Here is a 14,081-nt window from a genome sequence, read left to right on the forward strand (position 1 = left end):
GGTGGGGTATGGCAGCATCATCCAGAGAGATCTGAAAAAGCAGTGAGGCCAGATCTTCCTCCTGCGCTGCTGGGGAGAAAATGCCTGTGCTGGCCTCTCCTTGATGGTCTCCAGACACGGCAGAAGCCATGTAGTCTCCATCCTCGTATTCCTCTTGCACGAGGGAGGCTGAGTTGGGCTCTCCCTGATGCTCTCCAGACAAGGAAGACTCGCTGTCCTGAGGTGCCGCAGGTTTTGTTGCGACCATCACCACGTTCGTGTTTTGTGCACTGCTCAGCCGGCAGGGCCCATCCTGGGGAACAGCGTGGGGGTCCTGGTAGAACTCCAGGAATGAGGGGTTGACCCAGTTGCTGTCAACGGTGATGTTCTCTTCTTGGCGCAGCTCATTGTCATCTTCCCAGTCTTTTTCCTTTGGCAGGGACCCTGGGTTGTTCTGTGGCCTTGCTGCCCTTACCCAGTTCTTCTTGGGGACACAAGCTGCTGCACTTGCATGACTGCCTGTCCTGCTGTGCTGGGCTTCCCGATCCTGAGTCTTCACTGACGGGATGGCCACATGCTCTTTAAGAGCTTTGTGCTGATCATGCAGTGATTTGCCTTTGCACTTGTCTTTGGTAAGTATCACCTGTGCTTTGAGATCGCGCTCTTCCACTTGTCCCTGGTGCCCTGAAGCCACATCCCTCCTGCCCAGGGAAGCTGGCACAGAAACCCTGCCCGCAGCACCAGTGCTTTTACATGCATGAGGATCAGGCACGTGCTGACCTTCAGGGGCCTGGCCACTGTGGGCCACCCGGACCTCCTCTGTTCTTGCCATCTTTGCCACACCCAGCCTGTGTTCCTGATGCCACTGTGCCGCTGTCTGCTGGCTGGGTCGTTGGCTCCCGGTGAAAACCTTGTCCAGGTCCTTACTCAAAAGGTACCTCTTTGTCTCCTCCACAGCTGTGGCATTGGCTGCAGGGCTGTGTGGGGCATGCCTCCTGCTCTGCACTCTGGTGGCTTTCCCCTGCTCACCGGGGATGCCCCAAGTAAATGGGACAAGCTCTCGGTGTCTGCTGGTTGCAGGGCTGCTGGCCTTTCCCCTGCCCTGGCCAGAAGCTGCAGAGGTTGCTGCTGGCAGAGGCGGGAGCTTGCAGCAAGTGCTGGCAGCTCCTGGTGCCCGAGCTGCGTGCACCTTCTGTGGTGCTGCTGCCTGCCTTGCTGGCAGACGGGCCGTCTCCTCCCGCCTCACCCTGATGGGGGGCATTGCCACCCTGCACGCTGGGCTGTCCGTCTGCAAGAGAAGGCGAGGAGAGAGGCTGAGTGACTGTGGCCCTTCGCCCGTGCACCCCTTGTCCCAGCCTGAAAAGCCCCTGTGCCGGCTCCCCTGCCAGCTCCCAGGGCAGCACTTGGCCACACAGGGAGTTGCCGCTCGGCTCCCAGAGCTGGCTGGGGAGCGCCCTGCTCCGGCCATGGCCCACAGCGACTCCTGGGAGCATCCCTGGCATGCCCGGGCAGCCTGCAGGCATGGCTTAGGGGGCTCAGCTTGCTATGTGACCGGGCCCTCCCGTCCCCTCCTGCAGCTCCCGCCTGCCTGTCGGCATCTCCTGGACATGGGAAGATGTTTGTCCCGGTCTCCCTCGGGCTCCCTACCTGTGCGCGTCGGCTCCCAGCGGCCTGCGAGCTCTGTGGGCAGGGGAGTCGTCGCAGCCTGTTCCCATGGGGGGACGAAGCCTGTCCCTGGCTGTCCTGCGGCGCTGCCAGCGGCTGCCTGTGGCCCATCTGCGGGCAGAAGGAGGAGTCAAGGAATGGAGGCAGCTGCCTTGGCACAGTGGCCCCCACAGTGGCGGCAAGGCCGGCCCTGGCACCAAGGCAGCTCCGCGTGGCCCCGTCCCACCACCGGCCTCCCCCTCCTGCCCCGTCCCTCACCTGGTGCCGGTTTTGCAGGCCCGGCAGCCTGCTGTTGGGCTGGGGGTGGGCGTTTGCCTCCTCACCCATGGGTATCTTCGGCAGAGGACCGGCCATGGTCACCCAGGGGAGATGCTGCCTCCTGAGGGAGTGGCTCTCCTGGGAGTGGGCACCCCAGGGCTCTGGCTCCTTAAATACCCACGGGGTCACCGTGGGGGCCCGCATCACAATGACCTCTGGGCATGGTGCGCTGCCTGCATCACAAAGCCCTGGCGGATGCTGCGGAGCCTGGCGGCGACTGGCTGGAACCGGCTGTGCCCCCACCGGCGTGGGGCAGCCCCTGCTTGCCCCTCACAGAGGCCCCAGCAGGCCCGAGCCCGCACCTCCCCCATCCCCCCGGTGCCAGCAGCCTCCGCAGAGCTCAGTCCTGTGTGCGTGCAGCAGCTCCGGGTGCCACCGCCCTGGGCCTTGTCCCCAGGCATGGCTCCCACACAGGGCGCCCAGGCCTGGGGACGCTCCGGTGCCCGTCTACAGAAACGCAGGGGAGGCCCGCCGGCCCGTGCCCAGAGGGCACTGGCCACGCTGAGCTGCTCCCGGCAGTCGCCATGGGCCGCGGGGTGACCAGCCCTCTCCCCAGCCGGCTCTGGGAGGTCCCTCCCAGGCTGCTCTTCTTCAGTGGCTTTCCTCCAGAGGTGGAGCGTGCAAGGGCTCACACCCACAGCCAGGACGAGGGAGCAGGGCTGCCTCCCTGGGGCTGACGCTCTGTGCTCCCTTTCGAGCTGGAATGAAAAGAAAAGCTGCCTTTGTTCCCAGTTACAACACAGAGAAACCCCTGTGTCTCATGCACATGCCTGCACCTTTTCTGACAGAAAATGGCTTTGGGGCGCAATGGAAACTCCTGGGGAGAACAAAAAAACCCCATTAAAATAAACGCTGCTCAGCTGATGTTGGAGACCTTGATATTAGGCACCTAGACTTGTTCTCCTCCATGCAGTTGTCACTCCTGCACCAGGAATTGCTTGCCAGTGGGTGAATCTGACAGCAGCAGCTCCCAGGCAGAGCTGGGAGCAGCCCCTGGGGACATCTTTAGGCTTTACAGCAATGTTTGCTGCCCCAGCACGGGTCCCCTGCCCCCTGCAGAGACCAGGACTTTCCCAGTCCCACCAACAGCTTTGGCCTCCAGGCTGGAGAACCCTGTCCCAGGCTCAGGCACCGCTGCCTCCAGGCTCTCCTACCTCATCCTCGGGCAATAAGGCAACTCTCTTCCTTCTACAGAACAAGACTCAAAGCTTAAGGGGAGGAGGAAATGCCTATTTCCTCCCTAATGCAGGTTTCCCCCAGGCCTAGAGGTTGCTGCTGTCTTCTGCTCGGCTGGGAGAGGGGTTGGAGCCTTTCTCCACCTCTCCCTGACTGCCTCTCTCCTGGGCTGGGCTGGAGGGTGGAGAGTCCAAGTGCCTCCAGTGCTGAGTGCCTGCCAAGGAGCAGACGCTCTCAGCAAAGCAGATGGCAACCACAGGTGCTGTTTCCCAGAGGACCTCTTGAAAGGAGCCTGCAGCAGGACCTGGCAGCCTGGAGACCCAGCACTGCATGCCTGTCATCACGGCTGATTTTGCCGCTTGCATCCTGCTGCCAGTCTCTCCCTCAGGAGCATGAGCAGGCAAACCCCTGCCCTGCAGCCAGGTGTCTGTCCTGCTCCCCCGCTCTGGAGACCTGCCGCCCTGGGTGCCCCGAAGGAGAGGGTCGCTGCTGCTCTCAGAGGTGTCAATTGCTGCCCGTACCTGGGGTTGCTGTCGGTCCTTCCCCGCAGACCAGGCTCCCCACGCCGCCCACTCTGCCTTTGCTTGCCTGAGCTGCTCTTGCCACTTGGGCCTCACTTGCTCCCACTCTGCAGGCAGCTGCCAGACCTCCTGGAGGGGATGGCAAGGCAGCAGAAGGCAGGCTTAGTCTCAGCTCCTAGAACGGGTGTCCTCCGGGTCTGCCCCGTGTTGCCGCCCCTTGCCTCAGCTGGTCGGTTGGCAGGGCTTTGCCCCTAACAGATCGGGGGCTCTGGGGTCATTCTAGGCTCCTGGCAAACACAGCTGCGAACAAAGACCTCCACTGTGAACAGCAGAGAAAGGACTTGGGCATCTCCCATAGCCCCTGGGCCAGGAGAAAGTGTTTTGTCACAACCCAGGGGGCAAGGAAGATCTGAAGGAGGTGACAGACAGCTAGCTGACAAGGAGCGCGTGTCCAGGGGTCCTTTCGGGCTGGCTCTCTGCACAAAGAGGCTTCTGCCGAGTCCCCAGCAGCACGGTAGCTACAGCAAGGCAGGTACCTGCAGCGCTTTCTGGCAGTCGTCTGAGGATGGGAGTGTAGAGGTGGGTTTGGCTGGAGAAGCCGGCTCCTGCCTGCCTGCCTCCTTCATCCTGGGGGAGCTGCCTGGACGTGGGGGGAGCGCACTGCAAAGAGGCACCAGGAGCAGTCGGCATGAGCACGGGGCAGTTTGCTCTCCTCCCACTTTCGCCTGGTACCAAAGCTCCCCAGGCTGGCAGAAGCAGCACGTGAGGTGGGGCCATTTCTGCTGGCAGCGGGGAGCCTTTCCTGAGCCCCCTCAGATGGACGGGGGAGGACTGCACCTCAGCTCTTGCGTAAGGGAACCACAGGGACGTGGGGTGCACTCAGCACCCACCACCTTCCCAGTGAGGGGCCCACAACAGGGGAAACAAGCACATAAGAACCATGCGGCATGTGTCAGGGACCTTGCCACATCCCTGCGGCTGGAGTGTCCGGAGGGGATGTCTCTCCTCCATGGGTGCAGGATCCCTTTCATCCCTTCCCACCAGGGTCTCACCTCTCAGAAGTCTTCTTGCCCAAGTCTTTCTGTCTTGTGCCTGGCCCCTGACTTGGCAGTGCAGCAAGGGAAAGCTTCCTCCGTCTCTGCAGCAGCTTGCCAGGATGCGCCTCTGCACCTGGCAAAGGAGGAAACTCAGCAGAGCAGCCCCCTGGGGAGTGCCTTTTGACGGAGCTGTGGACACCCAGCGCGGGGCAGGGCCTCAGCTGGGCAGCGGAGACCTGTTCCCATACCTTGTCTGAGCCTGGACTTTGCTGCAGCCTTCTTGGCTCAGGCGGACAAAGCCTTGGCCACTGCTCTGCTGACCACCGTACAGCGAAACCTGGGCAGTAAATGATGACACAGGCTTGAAGAAGGGTGACCCCTACCCTCTTGCAGCTTCCCAGCACTAATCCTCACGACTCTCGTGTGAGGCATGGCACCCCTTTTCCTTGTGGCCATGCAGCCATGCATGGGTTTTATTAGCAACCTCCCCCCAACACCAGACGATGTAGCTTAAAGTCCTCCCTGTGTGCAGCTGGCTCTCTCTGACAGGAGTGACGGGCAGGCTGGGCACGAGAAACGCAATGACACTGCCCGGCCACTCCAGGAGAACACACGTGTAACCCCAACTCATCGTAAGTTAACCAGAAACCACCCCCTTCAGGTCAGGCCCCCTCCCAGACTCAACGTGCAATGCCAAGCCCCGGCAAGGCGCACTCCTGATCAGGAGCTGGGAATCCGCCCGCTCGGTCAGTCGAGGGCTGCAGAGGAAACGCACTCGCCTGGGGAAGGCGTGGGCAGGAGCAGCCTGCATCCCCCGAGTGCTGGTCGCTCCACCGGAGACAGCTGCACCGGGCATCCACAGCCTCTGTAAAGTGACACAGAGCTGCTAGAAGGTTTCCAAGGCACCTTGCTCTTGGCTCCCAAAGGAAGCAGACCCGTCTCCTGCTCCAAAAGGAAGCCGCTTCTCCAAACCCCTCCTCCAAATCTTCCTCCATGAACATGAGCCCTTGCTCTGCTCTGGAGAAGCTGCACAGCAAACACTGAGACTGCGCAGTAACACTGCCAGCCTTTCTGTAGGGCAAGAACTCAGAAGCTCAGAATAAAACTTCTTTTCCAATGGAGAAGTCAGTGTGGGCGAGCACGTGGAAAGGTGTCGGACTGGCCTGCCACGTGCAGGCTGCCCAACGGCCATCGCGGTTGCTCACCCTTCAAGAGGCTTCCCAAAGTCACTGCATCACCCTCAAAGCCTGAGCAAGTCACAGTGTTGAGCAGCGCAATCCAGCTGGCCTTGCCCTCCAGCCCTGTGACGCAGTCGCAATAGAACCGCATGCACAGGACGTTGTCGGTGAAGGACAGAACGCCAATGTCCTTGAAGGCGAAGGCGAGGCGCTGCCTGTTCCTCAGTTGGAAGGAGTGCAAGAGTATGGTCTCTTGCACACAGCTCTGCACCACGTGCCATGGGAAGGAAGTGACTCGTGATAGCCACCTGTAGTTCAGCGGCTCGATCTTGACATTGTCTGCAAGGAGGAGGAACATCGTCACTGGCAGAGCGGGCTGAATTTCCATGTAAAATTAGAAACAAAATGCCAGAGAAAAGGTCGTTTACGGAAACGGCTCTTGGGGAGTGGTTAGTTTGGGAGGAGCTCAAGCTGTCCGCCTAAATTTGGAGGGAATTCTCTCCGGAGAAATTCTGAAATCCTCATTTCCTGCGCCCTTTCTAAAGTGCAGAGAGCATGCACCCCGGTCCCAAACAGGGCGTGGGAAAGTGGAGGTTGGTCGTTGCCTTCTCACCAGGGATAACCTCTGTGAGGAACGCGAGTTCCCGCAGAGATAACTCAGCAATGTCCAGCTGGAAGACGGGTCTTCGAACCGCGTACATCTCTTCCTCACCTTGGAATCGCTCTTGGACCGTAGCAAAGGTCCCGAGTCCTGTGACCAGGACCCCCTGCCCAGGAAAACGACACAAAGGCTGACCACAGGGAAGAGCGAAACTCTATCACGTGCCAAATGCTTTCTCAGACTAGATCTGGGCATGCTTTCACTCCTGGTTGACCAAGAAGCAAGAGCAGGAGAGCTGCTGAGGGACTTCCCTGAGAGAGGCCCGCTGTGAATCCTCTGCGGAAGGAGCAGCAACGCTTCACCTTTCTCGGCCTTGGTCATCGGGCTGGGTGTGGGTGAGCTTTTCAGCGGCTGCAGGTCTCGGTCGCAGAGTGCAGCGAGGGTGAGGGCAGGCAGAGATCAGGCAGGAGAGGCTGTGCTCACTGAGGACATCCCTAGGGAAACAGGAACTCCCAGGGATGCCACTGGGCCATTAAGGACCCCCCTTTAACACAAGCCCTACCCCAGCGACAATGTAGAGGCATTAAGGACTCCTCCCGGAACACCAGGACCCCCACAGGACCAGAAACGCACAAGGGACATGCTGGGGACACAAGGACATTCCTGGGGACATCCCTGGGACATCAGGGACACCAGGACTGCCCCAGTGACACCACAAGGACATTAAGGACCCCCACAGGGATACCTTGCGACACAAGGACATATTGGGAGACACCACTGGGACATCATTAGAATAGCCTTTAGGACATCAGGACCTCTCCAGGGACACCCCTGTGACATTAGGAATTTCCCAGGAACCCCGCCCCGGGACATAACAGACTACCCACTCACCTCCCTGGGGACACCAGGACCACCCCCAGGGACACCCCACAACGCCCCAGGGACACACTGGGACACCAGGACACCAGAACACCCCCCCCACCCCCCTAGGGACACCATGAGGACATCAGGGACTCCCCTGGGGAACACCACTAGAACGTTAAGGACCCCCAGAAGGACATATTAGGTCACATGCACCCCCTGACAGACACCACCGGGACATCTAGAAAGGACTGGGGACATCAGGACCCTTCCAGGGATACCGCTGTGACATTAATGACCCCCACCAGGGACACACTGTGATACACAAGGACCCATTGACACACCACTGGGACATCTAGAATGGCCCGCGGATACCAGGACCACCCCAGCGACAACACTGGAACATTTAGGACCCCCCTGGAAACACACGACCTGCATCCAGGGAAACTGTAGGGGCATTAGGAACTCCCCCTGGGACACCAGGACCCCCACAGGACACACTGGGAAACCCGAATGCTTATAGGGCCACCTGAGAACACTAGGACATCCCTGGAGACATCCCTGGGACACCAGGGACACTCCCGGGGACATTAGGACCCTCCCAGGGACACCCTAGTGACATTAGGGACGTCTTGGAAGCAGAAGGACCCTCCGCAGAGCACTCCTGGGACATCAGGATCCCCCAAGGGGACCCTCCAGCAGGTCATTCTCAGTTATCACGCAGAAGCTCCCCCTCGATGGAAGTCTTAGCAGCAGGGCAACCCTCAGATCTGCACTGTCAAGGGAACGGAGCCCCAAAAACAGACCCCCCCATCCCAAAATGGGAGGACCCCCTCCCCACATGACACGTGACAGTTTAACATTATGCTAGGGGCCAACCAATGTCCTCCTTTTTCTTCTAGTGCCGTGACGGCCACGGGTGGTACATGGACGGTCACCTTCTGCCCCATGGTGAACTTAGGGGCCTCCTGCATCAGTAGCACAGGTGCTGCTCCTGCTTTAAGGCATCCAGGCCATCCTGAGCTCACCTCATCCAGCTCTTTGCAGGAGTAAGCTACAGCCCGCCCCTGAGGCCCTAAACAATGTGCCAGAACTCCAAAGGCAATGCCTTTTCCCTCACGCTTAAAAAGTGCACAGGTCTTTGTCACATCAGGTAATCCCCACGCGGGGGCCTCCACCAGAGCTCACTTTTTTTCAGACGCTTGAAAGTGGCTTTACCCTCCTCTGTCCCGCTAACAGACCCATGGCAGGAGGTTTTCAGGAGCTCGTACCGAGCTTTCACAAATAAAACACAATTGCCTCCCCAAAGCCGACACCATCCGACCACCCCGAGAAATCCTCGTAGTTCCTTGAGAGTTTGAGGCTCCGCGAGGCAGCAAATAGCCTCCTTCTGTTGGGATCCCAACTGTCTCTGGCCTTCCAGCACTTCAAACCCCAAACGTGGAAGTGACTCCTCGATAATTCCATATCCACTAATTCCCAAGACATTTAGAAGGCTTATCGTCAGGGAAAGACACAGCTCCCAAGTCCCTGCTGCGACCAGAATATCATCCTACGATCGCAGAACTCTTCCCTGATCATTTTCTGTTCTCCAAATGTCGAACTGCTTTGCCAACTGATTCCCAAAGATTGTCGGGATATTTTGAAAGCCTTGCGGTATAACCGCCTAAGTGTATTGCATTTTCCTTCCCGTTTCTGGGTTTGCGCATTCAAAAGCAAAAGGCTTCTGACTGTCAGTGCCCAGGGGAACACAGAAAAAGGCATCCTTCGCATCAAAAACTGTAGACCATCCCTGTTCCCCTGTAAGGGTGGTTTAGTATCTGTATGGATGTGCTACTACAGGATAAATACCTTGAGGTATGTGATTTGTTGCTCTTAAATCCTGCACCAATCGGCAATCTTGACCCTTGGCCTTTTTCACTGGCAAAACAGGGGTGCTGGATTTCGACGCACACCCCACGAACAGGTTGTACTTCAAGAATTTCTGAATTATCCGTACCGACCCATTCCTAGCTTCCAGCTTCAAGGCGATACTGTTTCATCCTCAGCAGGGATGATCCAGGCTTTAAGTCAATCCTCACAGGTTTTGACCTGTGGGATTTTCCAGGAACCTCTCCGGCTCGTACAATAGGAATCACAGCATCTCTGACCTCTGGGCGTATCTTTCTCCTTTCAAGGCAGCATAGCCTGTAATAACAAAGCTGCTGCCTCTACACAAACAGTTTCTGGAATGAAGATTTCTATTTCCTTGTTTTAAAATCAGATTTCTGCTTCCAATTTTTTGGAGTAGATCTCTCCCCAAACAATGCTTTTGGAGAATTTGGCTAATGTAAAAACTGATGAGTAACCCACCGTTTTCCCAGCTTCATTGCTAAGGGCTTCAAAAATGGCCAAGTTTCATGGGTCCCTGCCATACCAGCAATGCTTATATTCTTATTGCTTAGTTCCCCTCTAAAGCCTTCTGAACAGAGGAAGTAGCCCCAGGATCTACCCAAAGCTCAACTTCTTCACTTCCCAGCTCCGCTTTAACCAGAGGCTCCTCTGGGGAGAGACTCCTCCGCTCCCCCTCATTCCTCGCTTACTGGGAGCAAGGGGGCAGAGGGGCTCCAATCATTAAGCAGATGGTCTTCTTCCGAATGCCCATCCCTTTTGCACTGTGCACACTGATTATCACCCAACCGAGGGCTGGGCCGGAGTCCCCCTCTCGGGGCTCTGCCCCATCCTCAGGCCCTTGCCCTCACCCTACTATTTTACTCTGATACCGCCAACAAGCAACAATTTACTCTTCCCTTTTGACTCTCTCTATGACGATATGCAATCCAAGCAACATCCAACAGCTTTCCCCTATCTCAAGCAATCACTTCCTTGTAACTTTTGTAATTTTCTTCTAATACCATCCCAGGATTGGCCCACCAGTAGAGGGGCTAATTGATCTCATCCCTCTTAAGATTCAGGGTCAACACTTGTAGAGTTGCGGGCTACCTCCTTCATTCTGTTCTGCAGATCTGTGGGGGGCTCTTGGCTATCGTGCCTACCCTCGTACCATTCAGACATGGTTATTGCCTTAGCCACAGCACTTTGAATGCCAAATATAATCCCTTTCTGATACCGAGTCCAAAGCTGCCTGGGTCCGTTAACATGCAGGTCCCAGTTTGGACCAACAGAGGGGAAATGATGCTCCACAGTTCCTGTTTTAACCTCAGCTTCCACATGTATTCTAGCGGCTTGACAAATCATCTCCTTCTCACTACTATCAAACAAAACCTGCAGTATTGCCTCTATATCCTTACACTCTGGATCCTGTGTTTTAACCATCATTATTTCAAAAACACCAGCCGCCTTCTCAGGGTCGTCTCGGTAATTTCCTGCGGTTGCTTTGCAATTCTTCAACTCTGTTATTGAAAACGGGACCCTCACCGTAATGGGTCCTTCATTTCCCACAGCCTGGCGCAGGGGAGCCTGTATCACTTCCCCTGGTTTGGCCTGCTCCCACCCTACGGCTGGGCTAAAACCTTCTGCCCCACTAAATCGCTCTCCCTCTTCACAGCCACTTTCCCTGCCACCAGCCTTGTCAGCTCAACTGCCACCACTTTCTCTTACCCTGCTCACATCACTAATATCAGCGTCAGAACTCACTCCCCGTCTCTGCTGGGCTCCAACCATTAACTCTAAACCGTCATCTCTAAACCTCCTTCTTTCTTGTAGTCATTACAATTTTAAACACCTCTGTCTGATACTACAAGCAGAGCAGACCCTTTTCAACAACCTCTTCTTATCCTTTTCCAAAGCCAAGGAAAAGGATCTCAGGGAGGTAAATTTATACCACACTGGTTTTGCCATTCAGAATGGGTCTTTACAGCGGAAAAAAAGATCAGCATATCAAACTCTGTCCCTTTTCCTTTCTTGCCTTCAAAACAACATCAGCCGTAACATCATACAATAATGCAAACTGCCATTTTCCCCCATCACCCAGTTTATACAGAGACCACCCCTGAGTACAGTATTGCACTAGGTTGCTTTTAGTTACGTTTCCCTCAGAACTACCCCTTAATTCTTCCCAGTGTCCCAAAACACATCCCAGTGGAGACTGCTGGAAAATACCACGGCCGTGTACACTGACCAGGGCCCACTTTCTTTTAGCATCCTGAACGTTTTATCATATACATGTATAGAAGTATTTTCAGTGTTCAGAGTGCACTCTACTAGACACACACACACACACACACACACCATTAATATACTTGAGTATGTCAGGCAGAAATTTTACCAGACACATTGTTTCCAGGAGAGCCCTCAATACCCCAACCCAGCGGGGCTTTTGCCTCTGCTTAGGGGCAGGTATCCCAGACCACAAGGAATGCCTGACATCTTACCGGGGGAACGTTGCTTTGGAGTCGTTGGTCCGGGAATCAGAGGTCTTCCCCAAGAGTCCCTCAGTGCCGGCTGGAATTGCTGCGATTCACAGCTCCACCGACGCTCAATAGCAGAGTCTCACCTGGGTCACCAGAAAATGATCCCGTAAAGGCGGTCACGGTGAAAAACCCTCTCAGACCTGATGTGAAGTTTCAGAAGGCCGGCATTCTTTATGACAGTGCTGGGAGCACGGGGGAGTGTCACCTCTGAGCACGCTCACCAAGTTACTCGAGGGTACGCATCACATACAGCAGAGTACTTGCACGCTCATACTGCATCACACACGCACACTCTACCGACTTGTTTCCTCCTGTGGCCAGAACTTCCCCACTCAGAGGCTTTTTTGTGCATCACTCAAGAGAATGAAGTTCTTTTCCCCATCCGCTCTTTGTTCCGTGCCCTTCCCAAGGCTGACTCCCCAGATCAGACATCCCTTTGTTCATCACTTCTAACAACTTTAGAGGGGTAGCTTAGCTAAACTTTGTGCCTAGCTTTCATTCACATAGAGCCAAACACGACATTAGAGCTTGGAAACTGGGGAGTTTAGACATCTGGCCCCGTTGCTGAGCCAGCAACCTTCCCTGAACAGATTCCTTGGACAGAAAGGTATATGCAGTGCTATCTATACAGTGCCATCAAAACCTTCCCCTACATACCATGGCTGTCCCTAAAATCCTTCCATCGAGCACCCCAGTCATGCCTAAAAGCCTCCCCATTGCCCCCATCCCGTTCCCAATTTCTTCCCTCAAACCACCCCCCACCCCACACCCCAGTTCGTTTCTAAAATCCTCCCCCGTGCCTCTCGGACTGTCCCCAAACTATTTCCCCTGTGCCCCCAACCCCAGCAGTCCATCTATACAATCCTTCCCTCATCCCCCTCCTTTGCCCCCACAACCTTCCCCCTGTACCCCCATCCCACCCTGAGAACCTTCCTCAACACCCCAACCACCCCCCTCCGTCGGGCCCTGCAGTGATTCCACTTGCTCCCAGCCTGGCCCTAACATCCTTCCCCTCACTCCCGTCCTGTCCCTAAAGCCCTTCCCCCCAGACCCTCATGGCCATTCCTAGACTCCTTTCCCCCGACCCCACACTTTCTCCCGTCACTATTTCTCCCCAGCCCCTGCCGGTCATGCCCTACACTCCTTCCCACAGCCCCCCCCTCCACTCTGTCCCTAAAATCATTGCCCTGCCCCCCGGCAGCCCCTAAAACCCTCCCTGGAACCCCCCTCTCACTACCTACAGGCCTCCCCCGACCCCCTCGGTCCGTCCCTAAATCCATCCCCCCCGCCCCCACAGCCCAGCTAGAGACTCCTTCCCCCCGCCCCCCGGTCCGTCACTGAAATCTCTCCCCCGGCCCCACGGTCTGTCCCCAACAGCCCCCCTGGCCCCAGCAGGCTGGCTCTTTACCATCCCGGTGGGAAAGGCGCTCAGGTTCTGCCAAGCATCTCTGCAGCTGCTGCTGTTTGAGGTCACCCTCAGGGGGAGAGGAGGACAGGACAGCCAGTGCCACCAGGGCTCAGCTGCTGGGAGCCCCAGCTTGTGTGGCATCGGGTGGGCCTCCCGCCACGGCCCAGCACAGCCTGCAGGTCCCCTCTGTCGAAAAGTCACCTCCTCTGGGCCATGGCCGCTCTGACAGGGCTCTTCCCAAAGCAGCCAACTCTGTTCCTCATGCCTACCGTCAGGCACAGGGGACGCTCACCTGAGAGCAGCTCCTGGCTGCACTGTGAGAGGGGGGCGAGGCCCGGCAGGAGGCCTCATAGCCCTGGGCACAGGATCCCTCTGAATTCAGCTGTTCCATTGCCTCAGGCAGCCAACACAGAAAATGGTGCCGCAAGGCATGCGGTGCCACGGTTTGAAACTCCAGTGCCAAGCGAGAAGGGCGGAAACCGTCAGCCCGCTTGGTCCTTGATGTCAGAAAGAGCTTCCTTGCCTGGTTTCTTACACGTTGCAACTCTCAGCTACACCGCATGCTTGAGGTTTTTCTAGGCTTCTCTCAGGGAAGGAAAAACATGCCCAACTGCATGCATGCGTGTAATCACTACAGCGTTTTGAAGTTTAAACTGTGAAAAATTACATTTCAAAAGAGAATCAAAATTACACCCATTACCACCCAAGGTTCATGCCAGATGTTCTCCATAAAGGAGGACAGAGAAAGGTGTGGCTGTATTGCTCACAGAACGCTAGAATCATTTCAGCTAGCAGGCACCCTGCAAAGTCTCCCATGCCTCCTCACGTTCTAAACAGCCACAGTGAAGGAAAGGCTCCACGGAAGGAAAATCCTTTTCTCATCACAGCTAGGGATGCCGCTGAGGCACTTCCTGGATCCCAGTGT

The sequence above is a fragment of the Falco peregrinus genome, chromosome W (assembly GCF_023634155.1).
Source record: "Falco peregrinus isolate bFalPer1 chromosome W, bFalPer1.pri, whole genome shotgun sequence".
NCBI classification, from domain to species: Eukaryota; Metazoa; Chordata; class Aves; order Falconiformes; family Falconidae; genus Falco; species Falco peregrinus.